The 15314-nt window shown below is 44.0% G+C and overlaps 1 protein-coding gene across 2 annotated transcripts in view; it reads right to left on the bottom strand.

Moving 5' to 3' along the window:
- Positions 1–8539, bottom strand: part of LOC135110655 (zinc finger protein basonuclin-2-like) — a 399181-nt gene extending 390642 nt beyond the window's left edge. For both annotated transcript variants that reach the window (XM_064023218.1, XM_064023217.1), the window contains exon 1: positions 8404–8539. The gene's annotated coding sequence lies outside the window, so the exon portion shown is untranslated. The remainder of the gene's footprint in view (positions 1–8403) is intronic.
- Between the last annotated feature and the right edge of the window lie 6775 nt (positions 8540–15314).

Below are 15314 nucleotides of genomic sequence, written 5' to 3' on the forward strand. Positions count from 1 at the left end.
GGACACGTACGGAAGTGTCTTTAATCACACAATGTTTTAGGTGTTTTCAGCATTTTTTTCCTCGCCTTCATCTATTACAGAATAAATAAAAAGTATTGATTTATTCTATTAGTAAACATACTTACGAAAATTAACGCGTGACTGGTTTATATTACACGACTTAGATATTAATGTCATGCTGTCTGAGCCCAATAACATATGTAGGTATTAAATTAATGTGAATGTTTGTCAGTAACGCCGGGATGCAGGAGGAGTGGAGTAGGGCAAAGTCTCATTCGCCTCCACCAGTACTTCCCGAGATCACGTGACCCTCCCACACCTGCAGAATCAGAATTAATATATAAACAGATTGGCAGCAATACACACTGGTTCAAATGTTTGTATATTGATACAGTCACTCACCGTCTGCTTGATAAGGTCACGTGTGTTTGTATGTTACGCTTCCCTTTCCTCCTTTGTGTTCCACCTTGTACTCTTTTTAATCCGAAACAATCAATAATTGGGGTTTTTCTATGTATTTAATCGCACTTCTCACTTTCCCTGTTCTTTCGTAGACCGTCCCGCCACAAAGGTTACAGTTACCCATCATCACCCAGCGACCTTTACTCACCAGCCCACGTCCATCATGTATCGGCCACTCCTAGGACTGTTCACCCCCTCCCTTGTACTGACGAGCTGAAATGTCACGCGTATTTCATTTCCTATCATCTACTTTGTCTTCCCCCCCATCTCCCCAACCTCGACTCCTCCCTATCTCTCTCTCTCGCGCTCTTTCTCTCTTTTTCTCCCGCTAACCCACTCTTTTTGTTTTCGTTTCTTTTTTAACTTTCTGATCTTCATCCTCGATCTTATAACTCATTCCTTTCATAGTTCTTCTTTATTTTTATTTATTTTTTTTATCTCATTGCATGTATCTATGTTTTCTCTGATTATCCATTTTTCTTCTCCCGTTAGAGGATGTTAGTACTGAGTAGGTCTAAATATTCTGCTGGGACCAATTCTACAACAGGATAGTGTCACTTATTTCTGTCTTGTTTTTTTGTTTTTTCATCCTTCTTCTCCTCTTAAATTTAATTCCATGTATTGTATCCGAGATAGTTAAATATTCGATTAGGTAGCGACTCGGCTAATATTTGATTAAAGAAGAGCAACAAGAACAAATAGCTATTTCTTTTTTCCTTTTTTTCTTTTGTCGCGTTTCATCGTGAAGTGAAATCTTAATCAAGGAAAATGAAACGAAAGTGAAACAGAAAACAGAAGCAGAGACAAATAAATTAAGAAATTAATCAATAAATATTCGAACCTTGAACGAAAAAGTTAAAAGAAGAAAATAAATTAATTAATGAAAGAAAACAGAAAGACGAAGTTTAATTAAATTCAATGTTTCAACGCTAGAGATGAATATTAAATTATTTAGTTGAAGCTTTTCTCTTTTCTGTGTGTCTCTAATCTTCATTAATTTACATGTACTCTCTCTCTCTCTCTCTCTCTCTCTCTCTCTCTCTCTCTCTCTCTCTCTCTCTCTCTCTCTCTCTCTCTCTCTCTCTCTCTCTCTCTCTCTCTCTCTCTCTCTCTCTCTCTCTCTCTCTCTCTCTCCTGCCTCACCTTATTAACTAGACCTATTATTTTTACCTGGGTGTCTGAGGAGAGGAAATGGTGGACACCTCGGTAATTGACTGATAGATGAAGGTAAACACGTAGGCAGACGGAAGGATAGATAGATAGATAGATAGATAGATAGATAGATAGATAGATAGATAGGACATACATAAATACATACATACATACAAGGATAGACGGATAGTTGGATGGATGAACAGACAGATAGACAAACCAATAAGCAGATATGAAGAAATAAATACATAGATAAGTGAATAAGCAAGCAGAGAAATAAGACAACAAAAATATTAACAAGAGGAGGAACATTAGAAAAAAAAAAAAAGATTGAGGCGAGATAATCAAACTTCAAGATTCATATGACACGAGAACAGCCTGGAAACTGATACTGCTGATGATGGCAGCCGCTGATAACAAGACAACACATTATCGCATTTACGAACACAACATGAAGGAGACACGAATACGACACTGATAACATCGATAAGAATATAATACCACTTGTAATAATAGAAGTTCTAATTAGTGAATATATCGATTTCATCCCTTGTGTGTGTGTGTGTGTGTGTGTGTGTGTGTGTGTGTGTGTGTGTGTGTGTGTGTGTGTGTGTGTGTGTGTGTGTGTGTGTGCGTGTATCCTACTTATTTTGTTTATTGTCTTATTACAATTTTCTCAACATCCAAGATCAATACACGCCGTCCGTTTGTTTGTTTCTCTCCCTTCCTCCCTCCCTCCCTCCCTTCCTTCCTTCCTTCCTTCAGTAATCTTGTGGTTAAATACTTCCTGTTTCTCAGTGACCTGACCTGACCTTTAAGACAACCCAGTGTGGTCAGGTTCCTGAGAGAGAGAGAGAGAGAGAGAGAGAGAGAGAGAGAGAGAGAGAGAGAGAGAGAGAGAGAGAGAGAGAGAGAGAGAGAGAGAGAGAGAGAGAGATTCTTGAACTGATGACAAAATTTTCTTACTAATTAAACTTATCACTTCACAAAATCCTTTGAATGTATTATCATCACTATTCAGCATATTAGTGAGTTCGGCAAATATTATATTCATTTGCGCAGATTACAAATATCTCATTGACAATCATTTTCCAGCGTCTAGAATTCCACATGAACTTAATATGTATTCTTTTCGGTCACCGACGTAAGATATTAATTATGAGAGACAGAGGAAAATAACTCCTTTATATTCATCACAATCTCTCGGAGTAAGTAATCAATATAAACAAAAATCATTAATTAAGATGAAAGGTGGACGCAGGTATACATGTATCATAACAAGACCCCCATGTATACGCTTACTGGTTCCTTGAAACTTCCTTTACATCTTAAACTTCTTACGCCTTTATATTCTTGCGTGGCTTCGATCCAAGTGTTGTGAAATGAAGCAATCGTTTGTGTCTGGAGTTCACTGATCAATCCTGAGAATAATTCATGACGAGACGTGGTCAAGGGGAGGGCGAGAGGAAGGTTTATGACTCCTCAGCGTCATTCTTTTCTGTGCGTGTTCATTAAAAGGTATATTCTTTTTCTTTTTTTTTCATCCTTCTATAAACACAAATTTAGGATTTTTTAGCCACACGTTTGCTTATATACACGACCATGCGTGTTTGTGACTGTAGCTTCTGCCTTCAAATTCACCTTCCCTCCTCTTTCCTTTGCCTTTTTCCGCCTCCACCTCTCCCTCCTGCCTCGTCAGCCCAGCAGGGGACTCATGCGCTCACCCAATCGCGCGCCATCGATGTTCACAGTGAGTTTGATGAGACTCTAATGGGAAGAATAAGACCTTAAATGATCAGGTAACTAATTAGGCTTCCCAAAGGCTTACACGGACAGGTGAGGGAGGGACGGAGGAAGAGAGAGGCAGGAAGGGGACGGGTGGGGAAGAGTGGGGGGGAAGGGGGAGTCGATCAACGTCACACTCCATCAGATGTGTTGCTTATCAGTGTTATGGATCAAGGAGTTAACGTCCATTAGTTAAGAGTCAGTCATTATTTTCATCCCCGCCCTGTATTGGTTAATTTGCATGAGCCCATTAACCTAGCGGACGAGGGACAGGTGGTGAGGTAGTCTGGGCGGGTGGAGGCAGGTACGGGTGGGTGTGGGGATGTGGGGGTTGGAGGAATCACAGGTGTGCTAATTAGCAAGCCGTTGTGGTTCATCAGGTGCGTGTCACAGTAAATCTAGACCACCGTGATAGCTTTTCTTTATCTGAGTGTTGTTTATCTTTCCCTCCTCCCTCTATTTATTGCTCAGTGGGAGGGTACAGAGGCGTGCCGACGTCAGTATTGCTACTATACCACCAATACCACCACTATCACCACCTGCTTCCCTCCTTTCCCTCCCCACCCTAACCCGACCACACCACACCACACCACACCACTCAAGTACAGTCATCAACAGGGGCAAGCCGACGTCAATATTGCTACTACACCACCACTACCACATTACCACACTACCACCATTACCACCTGCTTCCCTCTCCTCCTCTCCCCTTCCCCCACCACCCCACACCACAGCACCTTTGTACTGCCATCACCATTACCATCACCACCCAACCCCTCCACCACCACCACATGATTGCAAACCACAGAAAACCGACCATTAGACCCAAATACCACCACCGCCAGATCCGCCACCACACCGCTACCACACACCACATCCAACAAACCATACACCAATGTTCTGGCTTCCCCTATCGCTTCCCTACCTCTCCCCGTCCCCCCTTTCCCTTTCCCTTTCCCTCTCCCTCTCCCTCTCTCTCTCTCTCTCTCTCTCTCTCCCCAAGAGGCATCAGAGTTTGGGATTCACTGGTAATTGTTCTTAGGTAATTCACGACCTCCAAACTTTTACTCTCTCTCTCTCTCTCTCTCTCTCTCTCTCTCTCTCTCTCTCTCTCTCTCTCTCTCTCTCTCTCTCTCTCTCTCTCTCTCTCTCTCTCGGTCCAGAATGACTAATTTCCGGTCTCAGAAAGGCCGTAGAGTCAGTAGGCTTGAGGAGGTAGGCCTGGAGGGAGAAGAGGAGGAAAGAGAAGTAAGAGGTGAAGAGAAGGAAGAGGTGAAGAGATTAAGTGAGAGTAAAGTGAGAGTGAAAGGCAAAGGCTGTTTCATTGATTCACTCACTCACTCACTCACTCACTCACTCACTCGACTATTTAAGTGAATGTTTGACTGATTTAAATGAAACACACAAACGTGGTAAATATGCCACTGAAAGGTAATGAGAGAAGAATTGGAGAGAGAAAAGGAAGGAAGGAATGAGGGAGAGACGAAGAGAAAAAGCAGATAAGAGGAGGAACAAATGTCTCGAAATTTGCGGTCCGGCTTTCTATATTTCACGCAGAAGCAGAAATACATCATAAAATACCCAAACACTTTCTCCATTTATTCCCGTCATCCTTGCTTGCTTTCTGCTGCGGCCATTGCACTCACACACACACACACACACACACACACACACACACACACACACACACACACCTCACCCTTGTATACCCTCACGTCAAACCCTCACTTTCCTTCATTCCCACTCTCCCACGTCCCTCTCCCTGTCCAGTACCTCCCAGCCCTCAGTCACCCAAGCACACTCACCCCCTCCCACACATACACACACATACACACACGCAGCCCTTCTATACCCTACTACCCACGTCCCTACCAGAGTCCCAGCATCCCCCTACCCTCCCGTTGGTTTTCTCTCCCTCCAATATTTACCCTCGGCGTAGCTCCCTCAGAAATAATAGCGGCATGAGAAGCACAGCAGTTGTCTGAATCGCAAATCCATTTATGCTTAAATTGGCGTGGACAGACAGCGGCGAGGCGAAGCAGTGTAGCGTAGACATCTCTGTTTACCTTAGTCTGGGATGATCGCCAGCTAATATACTGGAATGAAGGGACCAAAGGGGAGGCAGAGGGCGAAGGGATGGAGGGTGGGAGGATGAGAGCGTGCGTGCAGGGAAAGGGTGCTGTGCTGTGCTGTGCTGTGTGTGTGTGTGTGTGTTTGTGTGTAGTTCTTGTGTTATTATTGTTGTTGTTGCTTATTTGTCAAGAATATGGTGTGTGAGAGAGAGAGAGAGAGAGAGAGAGAGAGAGAGAGAGAGAGAGAGAGAGAGAGAGAGAGAGAGAGAGAGAGAGAGAGAGAGAGAGAGAGAGAGAGAGAGAGAGAATATATTATGATAAACACTCAACAAAAAGGAAGTAATAAAGCAAAAGGACCTTCCTCCTCCTCTTGTCCCTCCACCACCACCACCACCACCACCACCACCACACCTGAGTTACGAGCAGCTCCTCCTCTAGCCAGGTGAGATGGAGGCAATTACCTGTGATGACGCTTAGACGCACCTTCAAACCCTCATCCCTGCTTCCCCCCTCTCTCTCTCTCTCTCTCTCTCTCTCTCTCTCTCTCTCTCTCTCTCTCTCTCTCTCTCTCTCTCTCTCTCTCTCTCTCTTTAACAGTTTTGTGAAGTTTTTGTTTAATGAATTTCCTGATGCTAAACCACATGATATCCGTTTTCTAATTGGTTCACCATCGACCACTGCCGCAGAATTGACAGGGGAAACTAAAGCAAACTTGGAAAAGGACCTTTACTCTTCCCCTTTCGCCTTCCACTCTCCCTCTGCCTCCAGTGATGTGAATGAAATGAAAGCAAATCACTCTCATCCACCTCTTTCACTCCTGCCTCGGTGATGGTCTTTGTGTGGTTACCTGCCCGCCCGCTCAGCCCTAATTACAGGTAAGAGTATTCGATTTAATGCCTCTTCTTCCTTCCTGTTCCTCTCATAACGCTTCCTCCTGCTCCATTTCCTCTGCGCAGCTAGTTTTCTTCCTGTTTCACCTCCTCCCGTTTTCTTTTATCATTTATCAAGCGAGTGATTTATCTTTTTTAACTTTTTTTTTCTTTTTTGTCTATTTAAATGTAAGGCGAGCTATTTGAGTTGCCGCCAAATATTCTCATACTCTTCTTCCTCCTCCTATTATTGTTCCTCCTGCCTGCCGCACATTTCCTGTCATCCCCTCTTCCTTCCTTCCTACTTCCTGCGATGTGGCCGCCATGTCCGTTTTCGAGGTTAATCTGGCTGGCATCGGAAGTGAACTCTTGTCTCTCTTTCCCTCTCTCTTATTATTCCCTCTCTCTTATTAATATTATCATCATTATTACGACCATCAATATCATTAACATCAATATCACCAAAGCCACCATCACCAAACTATTCAAGCTGGTGGGTGAGGTGCTGGCGTGGTGGTGAGTATGGTGTTGGCGTGGTGGGTGAAGGTGTTGGGTGGTGGGTGTGGTGTTAGGGTGATTGGGTGAGGGTGTTGGGAGAGCCGCGGCGTGGACGAGGGTCAAAGGGTGGGTGGGGGGCGTGACAGGTGGTGCCGCCGCAGCCGACACGAGGCACCTGGGAGGCCAACGGTAGACGTGTCGGGTGGCGGGGTTGGGTGGCGCTGCGGGTGTCAGGTGGTGCCGGAAGGGAGGCCCACCTGGCTGACGTTTTCAGTTACTTGAACTGATTTCCATTTTCTCTTTGATTTCACTCGCTGTGCGCCCCCACTTTGCTAGAAAATTAATCGGAACCAATGACATTAAAACTTACTGATTAAACATTCATGCACATTCCTTCAAAACAAGGAAGGCCGCTGAACACGTGACGACATGATGGTCTGAACAATGCTATTTATGAAAAGCCTCCTGAATACAATGGTCGTAGACACGACAGAAGTTAAACACGGTATTGGATCTCAAAAAAAATTCGCATCACGAGTATTTATTTACCTCGGTCCCCTCATCAAATTCCTAACACAGTATACTTTTTGAACTAGATGTCGTTATAGCAAAGCGCAGGTTTCTATGACGAAGGTAAATGATGCGGTGACGGGGAAGCGTATGTTTAAGAGAAAGGGTGGATGAAGTAGAGGAGAGGAGATAAAAAGAGGGAAAGGTCGGGTGAAAAGAATGGGGTGAAGGATAGTAGGAGAAAAAAGTGTGTGGGCTTTACCACACTACTAATTTTTGTGAGTCTGTTTCCGGGGAAGCGTAGACAGTAGGTGGTAGATATACGTGGTGGTGGCGGCGGCTGGCATCGGTGACGACACGAAGGGAAATGCGCAGTACTGAAGCGATACTGGTATGAAGGCAGGAACAGCGGTGTATCTGGCGGTGATAAGGAAGAGTACGAGTGCTATTCCTAGATAAAAGATTCCATAAACATACTTAATGTACGAGGGTATGTTGTGACAGCGGTACAGTGTGGGTCCCAGCCTAGGATAGATGTGGGCGCCCAGGCAGAGGTACCGCAAGCATCACAACCACTCACGCCCCTTTCTCCTGTTTGTGCATCTCAAAGCTTTCGATTTCGAACACCACTAATTTTTCTAATGATATTAAAGCATTCAATAATCACGTAGCCTTACAAAATGTTACACTACAAAGATAATATGGTATAACATATGCTAATGTGGCATCTCTCGTTCCCCGGCCTAGTGGCGTCACTAGACTAGTCACACTCGTAAGATTGTTCACTACACACCAATAAGTAATAACAATAAGTAATTAGAGAAAAGAAAATGAAGGTAGCCACACTCGTCAGATAGTCCACTACACACAAACGAATAACAGGAAAATAGAAAATGAAAGAGAAAGAAGGAAACAAGACCCAGACAGTGAGAAGAGACACGTCAAGGAATACCGACCGGCTCAAGGCAACACGCTACACCAAGCTCTCCTCAACCAAGAATACATATACTCATATACTCAAGAATACACACTCATCCCCTCCCCTGAGTACTTACTGGGTCACTGGGGGAAGACTACGGCAGTCCTACTTCACCTTGACCGCAAATAAATCTTCGAGGAAGCACAGACTCCAACACGCGCGTGCAGCAAAGAAGACACCGCGACAATGGCCGAGATGAGTTGCATCGCTTCGGTTATCTGCTTCGATGCTGTTCAGTCATTGAGTGACACCAAGATTCGAGCAGCATTGAGAGATTTGTAGGACGTAGAAATGTTCCATGCCTATGAGGAAATATACCGTCCACATTGCCAGCTGCCAGAGTCAAGGTGCAATGCAATATCAACATTGATTTATGAGGAGCGAGAGCAAAAGAGGATTAAGCAATTATCTCCATTACCTAATCGTGAAGTATATATAGAATGTTGCCCAAATGAAAGTCCACATTATCTTTACTAACAAATGGACGACAATAACCAAGAAAATAAAGTAGAAATTAACAAGAACTGGGAGGATTCAGATCAGAGTACCAGACCACGTGCCATCGTTACAACAAACCAAGCACCCCCATTGAGAAAACCACAGTGGAATATAATAAACCCTCATGGAGAGGTGTTGTGTATCATAAGAAAGCGTGTGACTCATGAGATCAAGAGGAAATTCTGAACCCAATACGTGAGCAAAAAATAAACGAGCATATCGCAACTGTCTCTCTCTCTCTCTCTCTCTCTCTCTCTCTCTCTCTCTCTCTCTCTCTCTCTCTCTCTCTCTCTCTCTCTCTCTTTCGACAATACAACGGTGATCAGAAAGAAAAATTATCACCATTAATTAAGCCATGCGGGAAAATACAAGAACACCACAACTATTAATACCATTTCTTAAACTATTTCGAGGAAGCTGTCTTGGAAAATTAAAGAAATAAACTTAATGCTGACCACTGAAGCCAGCCAGTAATGTTCACTGACCTTAATAGGGTTGAGTTCATAAAGCAAGTCAGGGAATGGGAACGAACATAAATGATACTTGTAAGGGTGCACAAATCAAAAATCATGAATAATAAAAGTGAAATTCTCTCAGATGACGATGCGTGGAATAAAGAATAAAACAAAACACACATGCAGACTGTAGAAGATAGAATGATGCAGTGAGAAAATATAAAACTGAAATAAAAGCAAGACACGCTTCAAGATCCTAAGAGACAGAATGACAGAATAAGAAAACACAAACAGAAGTGACCAGGATAAGTGGCTGGTGAAGGGGACGGGAGGAGGAAAGCTCGCCCGACTCGACACCAACGCAGTGAAGGGGCAACAAAGGGATACAAGACAGATAAGTGACAGCGAGAGATGACATTGGACGACACGTGTTTGCGACTCGACCAGAAATTGCCGTGACTCAGGGAGGTTGGGGAACTAGTAGTAGTAGTAGTAGTAGTAGTAGTAGTAGTAGCAGTAATGGCAACTATAAATAATTCACAGTCGCAAAGCCTACGAGACACAACACGACTTAAGCAAGCTAACAAATCAACTTTACTCACACACACACACACACACACACACAGACAAAGGGAGGAGTGCGTGGTGTGCTGGCAAACAAGGTGGTAAGTGGCCGAGTTCTGAATTAGGCTCGTATTCTGAAACGCTTCGCTCTCTCTCTCTCCACGATTATTTTCAAATGCCACGGAGATTATCAGCGTGGTTTTCAAGAGTTTCCCCCTAACAATAATAAGGAAATTTTGTTAATCTGTCACTAGAACTTTAATAACACCCATAAAAACCAGTATAACTTCAACTGGAGCCATTTACAAGTAGTGGAAGTGAGGCGTAGAAGTGTTTCATAATATATCCTTACTCTCGCTGCGTGCGGAGTCAGCGGGGACGGAACCAGCGGCGCCCGAGGACACCACACTGCAGGACACACGGAAGCTTCAAGGTTTCTGACACATCACTCCCCCAGGGCGGCCACACGTCCCCCGCAGCTCTCGGAAGAGTGACAGAGGCGGGTATTTTCAGAGTGTAATAGTTGCTAACCTTTCTATCCACGAATAACTCGATAATGGATTATATAATTAAAGATAATAGAAACGCTTGTCGCGGAGACTCATCCAATCTTCGCTCATCGAATGTTCTCCTTCTCTTCCTTCAATTACTTGTATTTTATTATCCTTATTCTTCTGTCCTTCATAATGCCCTCTTCCTGTCTCTGCCTTTGTCTCCTTGTTTTTCTCCCTTCATCCACCCCTCCCTTCCCCCTCCTTCCGCCCCTCCCTCTTTCCTCCTCCTCCCTCCCTCCTTCCCTCCCAGCGGACACCACTCACACCTGACACCTGTTAATTGGATTATGCTAATGAGCCCGACACACACTTAGCCATGATATTAACTCCCTCACCTGTAGGACTTCCCCCTCACCTGTAGATCTCTCTCTCTCTCTCTCTCTCTCTCTCTCTCTCTCTCTCTCTCTCTCTCTCTCTCTCTCTCTCTCTCTCTCTCTCTCTCTCTCTCTCTCTCTCTCTCTCTTCCCCATTCCGGGATAGTCCCCAAAGGCAACCCCGGACGCCTGTGGTCCCCAGGGGTTGCGGGCAGTACAGGTGACTAATTCAATTAAGTTAATGATGTATTGTTCTAAGGTACACAAGACTGAGAGAAGGGGCAGAGAGGGGGAGGGAAGAATAGGGATGAAGGGTAGGGGAAGGAAAGTGATACAGTGAGGAGAGAAAAGAGGGAGGATAAGTGAGGTATGGAAGGTCACCAGTAAGAAGGGAGGAGAGGAGGAGGGTGGGAAGGAAATGAGATGGGAGGGAGGAAGGAGAGGAGGTACAGGGATAAAGGGAATAAAGGAAACGGAGATGGCATGAAGAAAAGAGCAAAAAGGAAAAATGTGAGGAAATCAGCAAGACGGGAGATGTGAGCGTGTGGGGAAAGGGACACAGGGTCAGTAGGGTGTGTGGATGTCAGGGGAGGATATGAGGAGAGCGTGGGGGTGGAAAAAGGAGGGTGAAAGGAAACTGTGGAGAGAGAAAGTGGAGGGAAGTGGGAGGAGGAAGAGTGGGGTTTGTGGGGAAGAAGAGGATGGGAAGAAATAGGAAATATGAAAGAAGAAATGAGGTAGAATCCATGAAAAAAGGAGAAGGTGGAATGGCGTGAATGACAAGAGACGGAGGATGAGAAGAAAATAAATGAGAAATAGGGAATGAGGAAGGAATGATGTTGGAAAGGGGAGAGGTAATCATAAGAAATGGAATGAGAAGGAGAGTTGAGAAGTGATGTGAGAATGAGGTGGGGGAGGGATCTGAAGTAGGGAGGAGGAATGAGAGGAAAAGAACGACGGAAAAGAAGGTGAATGAGAAGGGAAGTTAAGATTATCATACGTGCAAGTGTGATAAAAGAAAATAAAAAAAAATTAACTTCCGTTTCTTACTTCCTCATCATATTTCCCTTTGATTTCTCTTCCTATACATCTATTTTTTTCTTCATTATGTCCTAAGGTATTCTCTATATGAAGACGAGCAAGGAAGCAGTGTTTATAAGAACGACGTTTACTGTTGTTTTAATAAACTTTACATATCTGGATTAGGACAACTTTTTGCTGCCTCCTCAACACACAAGCCAGCACGTGGAGAATTATCTGCATCACATATCCTCTCTCTTAATCTACTTTACAGCGCAATCAACCTGTCCGTCTGTCTGGCCGCGTCTGTCTGCCTATGTGTGTGGATGCTTTTATGTGCTTTATGCGACTGCGCTTGCCTGTCTGTCTGTCAATCTGTCTGGCAGCTTCAATGTATGTGAGTGGGTAACGGCATACATTAGCATATGCATGTATAAGTAACTGCATAATATAAACTAATAGAATAAGAGAAGACATGAATAAGTGGAATCAAAAATAAGAAGAAAAGTTAGGAGAAAGAAATGGCAACTCAACGAAACATGAACAATACAAGAAACACAATGAAAAAAAAAAGAACAAGAACGAGAAAGCAACGCTAGGTGAAGTGTGCACCACCACCACCACCACCACCACCACCGGAGCGAAAGAGAGCTAAACAAAACAAGACGAAAAAAGACTCACCATAAACACAAACAAATAAACAAACAAAAACACACTATGGCGGCCTCTCGTGTGTGGCTCACCTGTTTATTTTATTAAGGTAATGGTGTCTCGAGGCTCATTTGCATATGAAAGGTAGGAGGAGGAGGAGTAGGAGGAGGAAGAGGAGGAGGAGGAGGAGGAGGAGGAAGAGGAGGAGGAGGAGGAGGAGGAGGAGGCGAGGTCATTAGCAGGAGTCTTGCCAGCACTCACTCAGCACCAGGATTTGAGGCTGTCAGGGTGTCTTTGTCATGTGGGAGGCGAAGGATGAGGGAGAGGAAGAGTGAGGGAGTGAGGGAGGAAATTTGAGGGAGAGTAACGGAAGTTAAGGGTGATGGAAATTATAGTAAATGGGGAAGGAAGAGAAGAATGAAAAGGAATTAGAATAGAGGATAACATCGATAAGGAAGAGATAAAGATGATAAAGAAAAAATAAGAGGATGGAAGGAAGGGGGGTGTAGGATAAATAGGTCAAGAAAGGTAGTACAAATAAGAGGTGAGAGAGAGACAAAGGATGAAGGAAAAAAAAATGGAAAGTGTGTTTGTGTCAGAGAGAGAGAGAGAGAGAGAGAGAGAGAGAGAGAGAGAGAGAGAGAGAGAGAGAGAGAGAGAGAGAGAGCAATGGAGTTTTTCTTAATGCATTACTTTCATGTACATTTATTGCGCTAAGTAAGCAAATATGCACACTTCCTTCGCGTTGTTAAGCAGGATGCGTTTGATTTACGAGTGAGGCATGATGGGGAGGCGAAGATCACTGTGCAATGGGGAGCTCTGCAGTGTAATGGTTATCTATTCTTCTCATCATAATTTTGTTTTATTATTACGTCTCCTGCTCCTCCTCTTCCTCTTTCCTCAGCCTTCGTCACCACCACAACTACTACTACTACTACTACTACTACTACTACTACTACTACTACTACTACTACTACTACTACTACCACCGTTATTTTGACATTACTCCCTCTCCTGTTATTTCTACTTTCAGAACATCACCAAAACTTTTACTCCTCCTCCTCCTCTTCCTGCTATTACTACTACTACTACTACTACTACTACTACTACTACCTCCACTCGTACTACAACCGCCACTCTTATAACCTTTATCATCACCATCACTTGCAGTTCCCTCGCTCTGGTTGACACCAAATATTAACAGAGGAGTGTAATAATCTAAAACAAACCTTGGGCAATCACGTGAAATTGGCGCCTTTGTCAAAAACATTACCTGTACGGACACGCTGACAGCCTCCCCCACCGCCAAACACACCTGGGCGTTACCTGCCGTCACGCCTGCAGATGACGCTCGCACCTGCGCGTCCTTAGGCAGGCACAGGACGTCACGCCACGGGGAGCAAGGCAAGGCGAGGAGGAGAAGGGACAGGTGGGCGGACGAGACATGGACGGACAAAGACAGGAGTGAACGGTTCAGGTGAGGAAGTGCGCAAAGAAAAAGAAACGGAAGAAATGGAAAATTCAATGATAGGAGCTTTCAAGGAAAATTCAAGGTGAACAAAAGGAAAATAATATAAAATTTAGGTAAAGCAAGGCAGAGAGAGGCTGAAAAACAAACCAAACTCTGTGCAAAGGAGTTCTAATGAAGTTATCAAGGTGCCCACGAGAGATAGATAGGTAGATAGGTAAGGAGGTGAGGTAAAGCAAACAAACACCCTCATAAGGCAGTGAGGCTTGGAAAAAATATATATATATCAGTGTGAAGCTCTCAAGATGTAACATGAAGGTACAAAAAAATAAGGTAAATCACAATGACAGGTAAAAAAAAAAAAAAAAAGAGAGAAAAAAAATAGCTGTCAGATAGAGAGGGGTAGATATGAGAGTTATTGAAGTAACAAGCTGGGCTGATTCCGTTGATTCCCTCCTTCAAGAGATATTTTTTTTTACACCTCCCTGACACCACGCATTCAGTCTTCAAAAATTTATCTTACACTCCCAGCTCAGAAAAAGAAGGAAGAAAAGAGTAAGTATATATATTACCAAATCTAAATTACGCAGACTCAAAATGCGTTCCGGAAGCTGCAATGGCGAGAGAAACTTACATTGTGAAGAAAAGTTTGATTAAAAAATATCAAGAGAGAGAGAGAGAGAGAGAGAGAGAGAGAGAGAGAGAGAGAGAGAGAGAGAGAGAGAGAGAGAGAGAGAGAGAGAGAGAGAGAGAGAGAGAGAGAGAGAGAGAGAGAGAGAGAGACGGCGCTAAAAGGACATAAATGAAAACACAAAATAAACAAATAATAATAATAATAATGAGAAGAAGAACGAGACGAGAAAATAAGGCAATAAATCAAAATTCAGATTGATGTAAGTCACACCCTTACTTGCAATTGTGGTGGAGCTGATGAGTGGTGATTGTGGTAGGGGACCAGGTTAGTTATGGTAATGGTGGTAGTAGTAATAGTGGTGATGGAGGTACTGGCTGAGATATTTATGGTAATGTTAGCTGGGAGTGGTGATCGTGGTTGACGGGTGGTAGTGGTGGTGGTGGTATTTATGATAGTGGTGGTGGTGGTGGTGGTGGCTGTGTTGGCGATGGTTAATGGTAGCTAATGGTGGTTAATGGCAGTGGTGGTGGGGATGGTGACAGGATATTCTTTTTAAGCATCAGGGAACTCGCGCGGAAGCCAAGCATGGGATGGGAGGAGGAGAGAAGGGCGTAGGTACACACACACACACACACACACACACACACACACACACACACACACACACACACACACACATACGTGGACATAAACACACACATCATCTCTTGTCATGGTGGTAATCTCTCTCTCTCTCTCTCTCTCTCTCTCTCTCTCTCTCTCTCTCTCTCTCTCTCTCTCTCTCTCTCTCTCTCTCTCTCTCTCTCTCTCTCTCTCTCTCTCTCTCTCT

The sequence above is a fragment of the Scylla paramamosain genome, chromosome 20 (genome assembly GCF_035594125.1).
Source record: "Scylla paramamosain isolate STU-SP2022 chromosome 20, ASM3559412v1, whole genome shotgun sequence".
Lineage (NCBI taxonomy): Eukaryota > Metazoa > Arthropoda > Malacostraca > Decapoda > Portunidae > Scylla > Scylla paramamosain.